Source organism: Balaenoptera ricei, chromosome 2 (assembly GCF_028023285.1).
Source record: "Balaenoptera ricei isolate mBalRic1 chromosome 2, mBalRic1.hap2, whole genome shotgun sequence".
Lineage (NCBI taxonomy): Eukaryota > Metazoa > Chordata > Mammalia > Artiodactyla > Balaenopteridae > Balaenoptera > Balaenoptera ricei.
In genome coordinates, this window is record NC_082640.1 from 142,692,081 (window position 1) to 142,703,984 (window position 11,904).

Below are 11,904 nucleotides of genomic sequence, written 5' to 3' on the forward strand. Positions count from 1 at the left end.
AGTAGTTGTGGCTCACGGGCTCTAGAGTGCAGGCTCAGTCGTTGTGGCACATGGGCTTAGTTGCTCCATGGCATGTGGGATCTTCCCCAATCAAGGATCGAACCCGTGTCCCCTGTGTTGGCAGGCAGATTCTTAACCACTGCGCCACCAAGGAAGTCCTGCCTATGTTTTTAAAATTGAGGGTTATCTTTTAAAATTTGTTTGTCTTTTTAGTATTCAGTTGTAGCAGTTCTATCTATTCTAGGTACAAGTCCTTTTTCAGATATATGTATTTTGAGTATATTTTCCCGGTCTGTGGGTTGACTTTTTAAAATAATAAACCTTTAATTTTAGAATAGCTTTAGATTAACAGAAAAATTACAAAGATAGTAAAGTGAGTTCCGATATGCCCCACATCCATTTCCCCTGTTACATTAGTATGGTACATTTGTTACAATTAATGAACTGATACAGATACATTATTATTAACTAAAGTCCATACTTTATTTAGATTTCTTTAATTTTTACCCAGTGATCTTTTTCTGTTCCAAGATACCACATTATATTTGGTCATCATGTTGCCTTAGGCTCCTTAGACTATGACAGTTTCTTAGACCTTTCCGTATTTTTGGTAACCTTGACAGTTTTGTGGAGTACTAGTCAGGTATTTTGTAGAATGCCCCTCAATAGGAATTTGTCTGATGTTTTCCTGTAATTAGACTGGGATTATGGGCTTTCGGGAGAAACACCGTAGAGGTGAAGTGCCATTCTCATATCACATCAAGAGTATATCTTATCAACATGATTTATTACTGATAATGTTAACCTTGATTTTTTGGTTGCGGGAGTGTTTGCCAGATTTCTCCAGTGTAAAATTACTCTCTTTCCCCCTTTCCATACTGTACTCTTTGGAAGGAAGGAAGTATGGGCAGAACACACTTAAGGACTGAGAAGTTATACTCCATCTTCTTGAGCACAAAATATGAACATAAAAACTACTTGTAATTATTCTGCATGGGAAATTTGTCTCTTCTCTCCCATTATTTGTTTATGCAGTCATTTACATTAGAACTTGTGGATATTTATTTTCTACTTTGGGTTATATGCTAATACTACTTTATTTTGTTGCTCACATTGTTCTAATTTCAGCCATTGGTAGCTCTTTCAATTTGTTCCTCCATCACTTGGACATGTCCCCCATTCTTGTGGGTGCTTTGTTTGTTGTTTGTCTCTTTTTGTTTATTTGTTTTAGTATTACTTTACTTTCTGGCTCTACAAGATGCTCCAGGTTCATCTTATATTTTCCTTGCCTCAATACTAGAATGAGCCATTTCTCTAAGGAGCACTGGTTCCTCTTATTGGAGAATGGTACTAGAAACCAAGATCTGGGCAGTAGGTGTGCTCCTTGCTACTGCAGAGTTTCTCAGCTGATAGGGTGAGAAACTAGACTAACATATGTATATACAGATCTATAAATATTTCTATATGTAAACATCTGTACCTACATTAAGCTAATCATGAGTTCACGCTGATGTCTCCAACTCTAATCCATTACCACATGGATCATTCTAGCCTCCTCCCCTTGCTTATCTGTAACCTCCCACCCTAACAGTAGAAAACCTGGCTCTGTTGGTTGCCTTTGCATTTTCTTAGCATCACTGGTGAGCAGAGGGTTTAAGTTTGATGAAGTCTAATTTAATTTTTTTTCCTTTTATCTTTAGTGCTTTGTTTCCTCTCTAAGAACTATTTGCCTACCACAAGATCATAACGTTATTCTCCTACGTTTTTTTCTAGAAACTTGGTAGTTTTAGCTCTTATGTTTAGGTCTGTAATCCATCTTGCATTAATTTGTGTGTGGTATCGTCAATCTTTTCTCACTTTTTTAATACATTGTCCAGCATCACATGTAAATAAAACCTGTGTGTATAGCTGTTTGTGGGAAAAGTTCCCCCTGCAAAGCCTCAGATGATTTTTTCGAGTTAACTAAAACTAAAGCACTTTAGTGCGTTAAGAAATAATAAAGCAAAGCATAACATATGGAAGGACACAGCATTGCATGTTCAATCCGTTTAACAGCAAGAGTGTGATTGGCAGCTTTGGTGAGAATTATTTCAGCTGAAGGATGGTGGCAGAAACCATACTGCAATGTTTTAAAACTTCATTAGGAATTACTGAAACACAGGCAGAGAGTATAACTGAGGAATTAGCAGCTTTAGTGATGGAAAGGACTTTGAAGATCAGTGACTTGTATAAGATCCCACAGCTAACTAAGTAGCAGAATCAGGACTCAAACTGAGGTATTTTCATTTTCCTGGCTGGAAACATAGCTTGTTTCCATGTTGATCTGAGAATGGAAAAAGGCATAGGCTTTGGGGTCAAATGGATGGCATTTAAAATTGCCACTTCACATTGGCAAGTTTTCTGCACTTCTCTGAATCTCCATTTCCTTATCTACCTCTTAGGAATGTTAGGAAAATTAAACGAAATAATTAGTTCCTGTTCAGCTTCCTACAAGATGCTGACAAAGTAAAGTTACTAGCTCCTTCCCCCAAGATCAATCTCAGAGGAGCTACAGAGAGAAAAAAAAACAAAAAACAGCCAACTTACCTGGTAAACACCCAAATACCAAGGAAATAGAAAATTCTGGGGCAATATGGCTGTCCTGAACTGGTGTTTATGGGATAATACATATGGCATGGGGCATAAGGCAATGGAGGATAAAATATGAAAGAAATTGTTTGGCTTTTGTGTCATCCCTGCTATTCTCTTGGGACAAACTTCACCTGCTTCTATATAGCAGCAGGTACAGAGAGACAAACATATTTTAAGATGAGCAAATACCTTTGTAATATTTGTTGTTGTTTAAAAACTGCTACGAGCAAAGGAAAAGGAGAGCATATATTTAAACTAACCTAGAATGAAACACTCTAGATAATAACAAGATATGGAAGGTGGAAATGAAGGAAAAACAAGGGATATGAAGATGTCATAAAATTCCTGTCTACTATATCATTTTTTAAAGTAGAAAACATAAAAAAGGTAAGATAAATTGAAATTACAAATTAAGATGATAGAAAAAGTTACAAATATATCAATAATTATAGTAAGTATAAATGAAGTAATCTCACCAGTCAGAAGACAGATGGGATTTTAGAAATCCAGATATATTCTGCTTAAAAGACATATGCCCAAAGAACATGGATATAAAGAGTGAAAAATAAAAGGATGGTATATACTATGTCAGGCAAAAACTAACCAGAAGAAAGCTGGTACATTGTTAGGGGTGGAGAAGGTCATGGTGGAATGATAAAAGATTCAAATCACCAGGCTAGAGCAGTCTGAGACATGTATGCATCTAACAAAATAGCTTCACAGTAGATGAAGCAAATATTTATAGAGCTACAGAAAAAAATTGATAAATCCACCATTATTGTGAGCAATTCTATACACCTCTCTCATTATTAATAGGCCAAACAGACAAAATTTTAGCAAGGACATATGGAAGATGTCAAGAAAACAATTAACAACTAGGCCAAATAAACATCCAACAATCAGAGAATACATATTTTTCTCAAGTATACATGGAACAGTTACAAATAATCATATATTAAGCCATGAAGAAAGCTTCAACAAATTTCAAAGCATAGATGTACAATAAAGTTAGTCATTGAGGGACTTCCCCGGTGGTGCAGTGGTTAAGAACCTGCCTGCCAATGCAGGGGACACAGGTTCAAGCCTTGGTCTGGGAAGATCCCACATGCCGCAGAGCAACTAAGCCCATGCACCACAACTACTGAGCCTGCGCTCTAGAGCCCGCAAGCCACAACTACTGAAGCCTGCTCACCCTAGAGCCCACATGCTGCAACAAGAGCAGCAACCACAATGGGAAGCCCACACAACACAAGGAACAGTAGCCCCCACTCGCCGCAATTAGAGAAAGCCCACACGCAGCAACGAAGACCCAATGCAGCCATAAATAAATAAATAAATAAATAAATAAATAAATAAATCTAAATTAAAAAAAAAATAAATAAATAAAGTTAGTCATTGAAAACAAAAAGATAAATTAAAAATCCCAGTTCAGTATTTCTTGGCTGAAGAAGAATTTATGATGGAAAATTTTAAATGCCTAAAACTAAATGACAATGAAAAGAATACAAATCAGAATTTGTGAGATAATGCAAAATAGATGTTTAAGGGAAATTTCAAGCCTTAAATGCTTATGTTAGAAAAGCAGAAAGTCTCAGAATTAATAAGTTATGTGTCCCTCTTAAGAAGTTAGAAAAATAACAACAGAGTAATGTCAAAAAAATAGAAAGAAACAAATAATAAAGGAAAGAAAAGAAAGCAGTGAAATAGCAAGATACAATAAGAAAATCAACCAAGTTAAAACTTAATCCTTTGAAAAAATTAAAATAGATAAAACTCTGGCAAGACCAATTCAAAAAACAAGACACAGATATCATCATGAATGAGGATACACAAAGGGGACTATACAAGTTATCTATTGCTGCATAACAAATTATCCTAAAATTTGTAGCATACAATGACAACTGTATTATTTGATCTTGATTCAATGGGTCAGGAATTCTGGCAGATATCAATGGAACAGTTCATCTCTGCTTCACGTCTGTAGTCACAGCTGGGATGGCTTGGTTAGGTGCTGGCGGGGATGGATAGGGCTCTCTCCTCTCATTCTCTCATCTCTTTGTCCCAATAGAGCAGGAGGATTCAAGATGGTCTCACCCACCTGTGTGGGGCCTTGTTACTGACCATCAACTGGGGCCACTCTTTCTACACGGTTAGTCTTATTCTCCAGCAGGTTCTCCATTTGGCCTCTTTCTTCAGCAGACTATTTTGGACTTCTGTACATGGCAGCTGAGTTCCTTCTCAGCATATGTGGAAGACCTCTTAAGACCTGGGTTTGGAAGTCCAAGAATGTCACTTCTACCTCATTCTATTGGTCAAAGAAAGTCACAAGGCCAGCCCAGATTCAAGGAGGTTCAATCTTATGGGAAGTGTAGCAGAGTCATGTCCAAAGAGGATTGGGCACAGGAAGGAATGATTCATTGGGAGCCATTTTTAGCAATCCACAGGAAAGGCATAATTACAGATAAAGTACTAAAAAGACAAGAAGAGAATACCATTAAGACCAATATGCCAAACCTAGTGGCAAGACGGGAATAAAGACACAGACCTACTAAAGAATGGACTTGAGGATATGGGGAGGGGGTGGGGTGAGATGTGACAGGGTGAGAGAGTGTCATGGACATATATACACTACCAAATGTAAAATAGATAGCTAGTGGGAAGCAGCCACATAGCACAGGGAGATCAGCTCGGTGCTTTGTGACCACCTAGAGGGGTGGGATGGGGAGGGTGGGAGGGAGGGAGATGCAAGAGGGAAGAGATATGGGAACATATTGTATATGTATAACTGATTAACTTTGTTATAAAGCAGAAGCTAACACACCATTGTAAGGCAATTATACTTCAATAAAGATGTTTAAAAAAAAAAAAAAAAAGAAGCATTCATACCAAAAAAAAAAAAAAGACCAATATGCCAGGACTACCCTGGTGGCACAGTGGTTAAGAATCTGCCTGCCAATGCAGGGGACATGGGTTCGAGCCCTGTCTGGGAAGATCCCACACGCTGCAGAGCAGCTAAGCCTGTGAGCCACAACTACTGAGCCCGTGCTCCACAAAAAGAGAAGCCACCGTGCACTGCAACGAAGAGTAGCTCCTGCTTACCACAACTAGAGAAAGCCCGCACGCAGCAACGAAGACCCAACGCAGCCAAAAATAAATAAATAAATAAATAAATAGACCAATGTGCCAATTTTGAGAACTTAGATTAATGAATAAATTAAATAGAAAGCTTAAGTTGTCCTATAACCAATTGAAGAAGTTAAAACTATGGTTACATATATTCCCATAAAGAAAGCAGCAGGCCCAAATGGTTTTACAGATAGGTTCTAAGAGATTCCTCCTCCAACTCAGTTCATGGTAAATTCAATAAAAGGAAGAAAGTTGGTATAAAGAATGCCATCGTCCTTACTAAAAATAAAATCAAGAACCTCTAAGTTTCCCACTGTAAGTGGTGGCAGCTCGTCTTTGCAACACCAACTTAATCTCCCTGAAATATACCATCCTTTAGGGATCTTTAGCCCACATGGTCAGTCCATTGATTACTTGTAACTGAAACAAGGCTGGTTTATTTCAAACAGGACTTTAGTTTAAATGCTAGGGTATTATGAAAGGACAATGTCTATCATGCTATATTTCTTAGACATTTTCCATTGCATAGATCTAAGGGTAGAAGGGAGTTCATAGTGTCTCCAGTGGTCTAAAGAAGCAGCCCAAAGTGGTCCATCTCATTCTAAAACTGTCAAACTCTCCCATTTTTCCTTAAAAATCACCCTGATGCATTTTTCTTCATGAAACGTGAACTCTATATGGAATTTATTTAGTATTTTATTCCCAAAATCTTCAGCAAAGGTAGATGCTCCAGGAAGCCCCATAATTTTCCTGTGATTAGGTATTTTTCAGTGTGCAAAGCACTGGAGATAATCTGATTTGGTACAGACCTGGTACAAACCCAAGGGAACCCAGAAATAAAGAGATCTTGCATAATTTTTCCCTCTTTGCCTTCTTGTCTCCCTTCATATTTGGGGCATATCTTTTAAGTCCACCACCCAGAGTTGTTCCTACAGTTCTAGACAAGACCTGTCTACTTTTCTAGAGTTGGCCTGCACAGTTCTAGTTTCCCGGTAGAAGAGCCACTTCTTCCTGGGGAAGATCTCATGAGTAGCCCCCTCTCGCTGCAGCTAGAGAAAGCCCGCACAGCAGCAAAGACCCAACACAGCCAAAAATAAAATAAATAAATAAATAATTTTTAAAAAGAAGCAGGGGGAGGGCTTCCCTGGTGGCGCAGTGGTTGAGAGTCCGCCTGCCAATGCAGGGGACATGGGTTCAAGCCCTGGTCTGGGAAGGTCCCACATGCCGCGGAGCAACTAGGCCCGTGAGCCACAATTACTGAGCCTGCACGTCTGGAGCCTGTGCTCCGCAACAAGAGAGGCCGCGATAGTGAGAGGCCCGCACACCGCGATGAAGAGTGGCCCCCGCTTGTCGCAACTAGAGAAAGCCCTCGCACAGAAACGAAGACCCAACACAGCCAAAAATAAATAAATAAATAAAATTTTTAAAAATTTATTTATTTATTTATTTCCGGGAAGAGCTTTACTGCTTCCATGATGGATGCCCAGGATGGCTGCCACAGCCTGGGTGAGGTCCTTGAGCCTCACTTCCGTCTGGTCCAGGTCCAAGGACCTGGCAGTCTCATTGCTGAAACTCAGAACAGCTGCCAAGTTGGTCACTCCAGGCCTGGGGCACAGTCCTAGGGGTTGGCTGCAGCCGGGGGGTGGGGCTCAGCAGGCTGGGCCAGGCCCCACCTCCCGGGCTCTGAAGTTCTCTCTGCTCAAGTCCAGGGGCGTCTTGTTGGCTTAAAGGATGGCTCCAGGCTCTCCCTGTAGGACAGCTGGGGGTTGCTGAGTGGGAATATCCCATCTGCTCCCCAAAAAAGCCAAACTGTGTCAGGAGCTGGAGGGGGCTGGCCTGAGATCCTGCCCCCCTTCCCGGAGCCCCAGAGCAGGCTAGTCCTGGCACTCCCACTCTACAGGGAGCCCACTGGTACCACTGCCTGAGGGGCCCTTCAGTGGGTCTCTTTCTGCACGGCCAGAAAGAGACATCTCCATCTACATCTCCAACCTTATTGAAAAACAAATTATCCCTACCCTCCCCCCACCCCAAATTCACAAAATGACAATACACTGAACACGGATTGGAGAAACGATTCTGGCAGCAGCCTTGCTGCTAGTGTCCGCCTCCTGCATGATGGGCCCGCTGGGCACGGCCAGTGGCCTCCTGGTCCTCTGGCTTCGAGGACACAGGCTGAGAGCTGGTGTCTGAGGCTGGCCTCTGAGCAGACATAGCTTTGGCTGCCCCACGAAGGCCTCGCCACTCACCTGTTTCTTTTTAATGTGGCTATTAGAAAAACTTTAATTGCGTGTGTGGCTCACATTACATTTCTACTGGAAAATGCCGTTGTAGTTTATGAGAAACTTCGCTGTCTGAAATATCGAGGAAAATGGAACGTCTCACTCCCTGTGGGTTACTTTGACACAGGGAAGCAGCCTCAATTTCCAACCCGGGGATTCAGAAAAGAGGTTTTTAAACGGTAGTTTCCAAGGAAACAGGTAATCAGACCAGAATATTTCTAACAGAAGTTTAAAAAATGTTTCCAACAGGAGGAGGCCAAGGCCACGTAAACAATGTTTCTCCTCAGGCTGTACAATTCCTCTCCTTTGGAGTGATCACTGCTTTTTTTTACCAGTGACATCGCCTGCTCTGCTTTTGCTTCCAGAACAAAGATGACAGAGAAACCTCAATGGCTAAAGTGCCCGTGTTCGTGACAGCACCAGTCCACAGTGGGTCCCCGCCTCTTCTGCTTCCCCCTCAGTATCACTCAGCACTGGCCCAGGCCCTGAGGTAAGCCCCTCCCAAGTCTCTCTTGCCCAGACATCCCAGGATCCCCGGGAGAGGCTGCATGCTCTCTTGCAGCAGCAAGTAAATAAACCAAACTTAAACCACAAGTGTGTTCCTGGTGGTCTTCGTCTGATGGACTTTATCTGTGGACCTCTTGAAGTGGAGTCTTGAAATCTTGAAACTGGATTACCAAAAAGGAATGAATCATTCATTGATGCAAGAAACACTTATGATGTAAAGGGTGGAGTTTTAGAGTCCAACCAACCTGGGCTGAGTCCTGGGTTGCTCAATGTCTGTTCTCAAACTTCACTGATGCAGGTTCTATCAATACCTACTTGGTAAGTTTGTCATGAGGATTAAATGAAATACCCTATCTGAAGAACTCAGCAGAGCAGCTAGCGTACAGTGAACACTTAGAAAATGGTAGTTACGGTTAGCTGACCACAAAGGGGAAAAGTTAGGATGAGAACCAAATCCTGTGGACATTCCTGTGTTCTCTGGACCAGCCCTGTTTCTGACAAGGCAGGGAGAGGGGGTTGGGTGGCAAATGGAATTTAATTAATTAATTAATCAATTTGCCTGTAAGAGTTAAAGTTGAAAGGAGGGTGAAAGGGCCTCTAATCTCCACTGGAATTAAAGGGTGAAGGAATTACACACAAAGGATTCTCCTTTTCTGTTTTGCCAGGTTTTAAAGATGCTCTTACTTTATATGCTTAATAAACTTTTTTTAACATCTTTATTGGAGTATAATTGCTTTACAATGTTGTGTTTCTGCTTTATAACAAAGTGAATCAGCTATACATATACTTATATCCCCATATCCCCTCTCTCTTGCGTCTCCCTCCCACCCTCCCTATCCCACTCCTCTAGGTGGTCACAAAGCACCGAGCTGATCTCCCTGTGCTATGCGGCTGCTTCCCACTAGCTATCTATTTTACATTTGGTAGTGTATATATGTCCATGCCACTCTCTCACTTTGTCCCAGCTTACCCTTCCCCCTCCCCGTGTGCTCAAGTCCATTCTCTACGTCTGCATCTTTATTCCTGTCCTACCCCTAGGTTCTTCAGAACCTTTTTTTTTTTTGATTCCATATATATGTGTTAGCATACGGTATTTGTTTTTCTCTTTCTGACTTACTTCGCTCTGTAACTCAATAAACTTTTAATGCCTAGTGGCTCCAGGGTCCATGTAAACCAAGCCTTGGATTAGCAGGCTACCAAGATGAGTACAGCATACTGTGGAAAGAGCGTGGGCTTTGGCTCCATAGATTTGGGTTTAAATCCCAACACTGCCACTTTTTCAATCCATAGGTTAAAGGCCACATATGGCCTTGGACAAGAGACTCAATCCTTCCAGAACCTCTGTTTGATAACACCTTCCTCATGGAATTTTAAGATAAAGATACATTATATAAAATACTTGGCAAATAGTAGATTTTCAGCGAATGGTACTTTAAAATAATAACAGTGACAAAAATAAGAATAATAACTGTATCCTTGAATCTACCAATAGAAACTATGCACACTTCTAATTAAAATATTGAGAAATAAAGTGCAAGACGTATTGCTATCAAAAATTAGTAGGAATGACAAAGTTAACATTAGTTGGTCAAAACTATAAACTGGTAAAGTCTTTCCAGAAAACAAGCATAAGAGGGCTTCCCTGGTGGCACAGTGGTTAAGAATCCGCATGACAATGCAGGGGACATGGGTTTGATCCCTAGTCCGGGAAGATCCCACATGCTGTGGAGCAGCTAAGCCTGAGTGCCACAACTATTGAGCCTGCGCTCTAGAGCCCATGAGCCACAACTGCTGAGCCCACATGCTGCAACTACTGAAGCCCGTGCGCCTAGAGCCCATGCTCCGCAACAAGAGAAGCCACTGCAATGAGAAGCCTGCGCACCGCAACGAAGATAAAAATAAAACACAGCCAAAAATAAAAATAAATAAAATAAATTAATTTTTTTAAAAAAGAAAACAAGCATAAGAGATGTTTCCCAATCAGTCTTACTTGTTTAAAGGGTGGGTACGATTTCACTTAATTCATAACACTGTAAGCCATTGCTTTGGATCAGCATTTTCACCCCAGATGCCATTTTGAAATTTAAAAAAAGAACTCATTCACTTATTGCTGCTTTGTTTCCACTTATTGCTGCTTTGTTTCCACCAATCATTAAAAGCTATTGATGATTCTTCCCTCAGAAACTGAGAAAACATAGCAGAAATGCAATAAATAGGTTGATTGACAATTTTGTATGTAGATGTTTTATATAAAGTGACAAATATTTCATTTTTTATGGTGCTGTGAACCCATAAAATATGATTGAAAACACTTTTTAAAAAAGCTCTGTAAAATTTAAGCGCACACCTCCAAAATCATCTCTGAAAATGTGTAAATACAGAGTTGGCAGATTGCAGTGATTTAAGAGTTATACATACACACTGACAAAGCCTGGAAGGAACTGTGTGATGTGGCAAGACTGTGTGAACCTTTCTTGTATTTTAATTTTTAACAGTGTTTTAATAATATTTGTACAATAAATAATAGCTTAAAAATTCGTGCAGGGCTTCCCTGGTGGCGCAGTGGTTGAGAGTCTGCCTGCCAATGCAGGGGATGCGGGTTCGAGCCCTGGTCTGGGAAGATCCCACATGCCATGGAGCAACTGGGCCCGTGCGCCACAACTACTGAGCCCGCGCACCTAGAGCCCATGCTCCGCAGCAAGAGAGGCCACCGCAATGAGAGGCCCACACACTGCAACAAAGAGTGGCTCCCACTCGCCGCAACTAGAGAAAAGCCCGCGCACAGCAACGAAGACCCAATGCAGCCAAAAATAAATAAATAAATATATATATATTAAAAAAAAAAAGAAAAGAGACATGTACCACAATGTTCATTGCAGCACTATTTACAACAGCCAGGACATGGAGCCAACCTAAGTGTCCATCGACAGATGAATGGATAAAGAAGATGTGGCACAGATATACAATGGAATATTACTCAGCCATAAAAAGAAATGAAATTGAGTTGTTTGTAGTGAGGTGGATGGACCTAGAGTCTGTCATACAGAGTGAAATAAGTCAGAAAGAGAAAAACAAATACAGTATTCTAATGCATATATATGGAATCTAAAAAAAAAAAAGTGGTACTGATGAACCTATTTGCAGGGCAGGAATAAAGATGTAGACACAGAGAATGGACTTGAGGACATGGGGTGGGAGGGGGAAACTGGGGTGAAGTGAGAGTAGCATAGACCTATATACACTACCGAATGTAAAATAGTTAGCTAGTGGGAAGCAGCAGCATAGCACAGGGAGATCAGCTCGGTGCTTTGCAATGACCTATAGGGGTTAGATAGGGAGGATGGGAGGGAGGCTCAAGAGG